A 3,275-nucleotide genomic window follows, 5' to 3' on the forward strand; every position below is an offset into this window, starting at 1 on the left:
AGTAAAAAAAAAAAAAAAAAACAAACAAAAAAAACCATACCAAGAATGAAAAAAAAAAAAAAAAGACTTTATTAAAGTGTAAAACATCCACGGTAAATACATACTACCAACTTTTTAAAAGCACAATCATAGGGGCGCCTGGGTGGCTTAGTCGGTTAAGCGTCCGACTTTCGCTTAGGTCATGATCTCGCGGTTCGTGGGTTCGAGCCCCGCGTCGGGCTCTGTGCTGACTGCCAGCTCAGAGCCTGGAGCCTGTTTCAGAGTCTGTGTCTCTCTCTCTCTGACCCTCCCCTGCTCATGCTGTCTCTCTCTCTCTCCTAGAAATAAATAAAACATTTAAAAAATAAAAAATAAAAAATAAAAGCACAATCATATATGTAAAGTACTTTAGGTAAAAACTTTGGCACCTGATTAGATTACATCACTGTCTGGCTATGCACCCTAATGGATACCCAAATCATGGCAGTCATGCATGAAGCCAGCCCAATCTAAGTTGCTATTAAAATGGAGCCAAGTCATAAATTAGTAAGTTAGCATCCCAAGTAAAGTCCAGAGAACTAACTCTGCCCATCACAACAGCAGTGTGCAGAGATGCGGAGCAATGGTGTGCAAGACAAAATGATCTCGGTCGCCAGCGATACTTAACCGGCTCAGCCATGATAAACGATAAGTTTAATTTGATGTAAAAGCTGAGATTTCCATAATTCAGAGTACAACTGCAAGAAAGACATCAAAACTTTTTGTAGGGCATCTTGGTAACCAAGTGATTAATAAGTAAAAGTATAGAGACTGGAAAATGTGCTAATAAGCATCACGAAAGTGGAAGAATCTGTCCACTGAGAACTCAACCCACGGATGGGGTCGTCTCTGCCCCCCTCTCTGCCCCTCCAGGGTTCATGCACATGTCTCTCCCTCTCCCTCTCACTACATAAACAAACATTTTTTAAAAAGTTCAACTAGTCTCCATGACTGTAAATAAGTTAGTGCAGCATATAAATGATCTCCATCAGAACTGTGGCAGCGCCGCTAAAACCACACCTCCCTCCAAATAAGGGCAGGAGCTTGGGCCTGACTGCCCCGCACCACCAAACTCAGCCGGGAGGCTCAAAAGATAACGCAGATGTGGTTCAGTCAACCTCTGGGCAAGCAATTCAGCTCTCTAAACTTACCTTCTTAGCTGTATGAGAAGATCAGACTAAACTATCACTTATGATACTTCAAATCCTAACCTTCTGGACATAGAAAATGAAATACAAAATGTAAGTGAAACCAGAAGACCCAAAGAGATGAAGAAAAAGGAACCGATGAGTAACCACAGTCAAACTCTTAAGAAATTCAGTAAATTTCAAGAAGATATTCGAGTGCAGTGTCCCAGTAACAGAGAATTTAAGGTTGTACAGTATCACAGTATTCTGCTAGGAAACCGATCTGCTCTATCTGGGTGCGGCCAGTGTTTTCATTTTGCTTTACACTCACATGGGAACACACCATCTCCGCGGAAGGCCAAGCTGCCGAAAGGTCAGGGGAACACAGAGCTCACAAAGGTTTGTACTGTCTCTTTCTCCCATCAAAAGTAGACTAAGAAAGTCTTCCTCCTACAACAATCAGACAGCTGTGGACTATAGTCCCCATGGCTACATTCAGTGTTCTCAAACACTACCATATGCTTGCTTTGTCAAGGACCCAAACCAAGTACAACTTGATGCCCTTTTGATAGGAATTGTGGTTATTTTTAGGTGTTGTAAGGTAAACTGGAGTATGAATTCATCCACGAAGCTTGTAAGATACACCACACCCACCTTTCCTGTGGTGTACAGCCCCATACATACATAAAACAGAACAGGGTCCTTTGAAAAGAATCCTAACAGGTATCTGGAGAACAGAATTTAGATTAGTAACTCCTGTGAAATGAGTTAACAGGCAGAAGATCAAGGCAGAGTGAAAACCTTAACCTAGCTCTTCAAAGGCACATTTACAGGTATCTTCTGTGGCCCACACCAAACCTAATATTTTTCTCCATCTTTAAAAAGGGAAAAAAGCCCTCTTAAAGAGTTTGATTTATAGCACGGTAGGAAAAAACAAAAACAAATTCTACGTTCTTACAGAGTAAAATGACAGACTTCCCTCTGCTTTCACTAGGGCACCGCTGATGACCGGTTTGGTTTTCATTTTTACTATTAAACTCACTGCCAGAGTCGCCGGGACTAGACCCGGCAGAGCAAACGCACGTTCCTCACTAGATGCACACTGGCAGACAGCCCCCACGGAGGCCGCGCCCACCCAGACTGCCACCACCGTGCAGGCCCGCTGCGTCCCCACGCCCCGGCCCTTACGCGCACCGTTCGTGTGTCTGAGAGGCACTTACACCTCACTCTTCTGCCAACTGTCTGTTTACACCCTCTGTCTGTGTTTCCACCGGGCCGGTCTTCTCCATGATCTGCAGTGGCGATTTCAAAGTCAGAAAAGGAGCCCTTTGTCGGACCGCATTCCAATCTCCTCAACTCATTCCGATGTGGTGTCTATCTGTGCCACTCCACTGAAACTGCTCTCGCCAGTGGCCAGTGACCTCCAGATGGGGCTAAGTCCAAACGAAACTCTTTCTGTCCTCATCTTCCCGTCACCCACGCGGCAGCTCGCGCTACCGCGGACCAGCAGCCCCTCCTCATGAGAACATTCTCCTCGCTTGGCTTCTTTGGTATCTTAGGCTCCTTGTTTCCTCCCTGGCTTCTTCAGCCTCCTGAGCTGGGGCTCCTCTCCCCCCTCCCCTCCGGCCTCAGGTGGTGTGCACTACCTCCTACGCTCTCCCGAACCGACCACATCGGCCGGGGTGTCAGCTCACACTGGTTCTAGCCACGCCGTGGCCCCAGCCACTGAAACAAAGCCCAGGACGCTTTCAAAAAAAGTTCTGTTGACTAAATGATGCCATTTCAGTGGGGTTTAAAAATACCTCTACAGACACAGGTGAGATACAAACTTATAAAACCAAAGACCATCCCTGTACTTCAAACCCACATTCCCCCTCACACGGCTCACAGCACCCCAAAGTCAGTACCTCCAAAACCACCTTTCCGTCACACACCGACACTGACCACCAAGCAGTCCCCTCTGTCCCCAAATCTTCCCTGTGTCAGGAAAGGCACCCCCCGTCGCGCTGTAAAAGAGCCTAGAGACGGCCCTGGCTCTGCCCTCCCAATCCTATCCCGTCCATCCAGATCCTTCTGTCTCCCCTCCTCCATTTTCTGCCACCCCCACCCCCACCCCCACCCCCGCAGCAC

Source organism: Crocuta crocuta, unplaced genomic scaffold (genome assembly GCF_008692635.1).
Source record: "Crocuta crocuta isolate KB4526 unplaced genomic scaffold, BGI_CrCroc_1.0 scaffold636, whole genome shotgun sequence".
Lineage (NCBI taxonomy): Eukaryota > Metazoa > Chordata > Mammalia > Carnivora > Hyaenidae > Crocuta > Crocuta crocuta.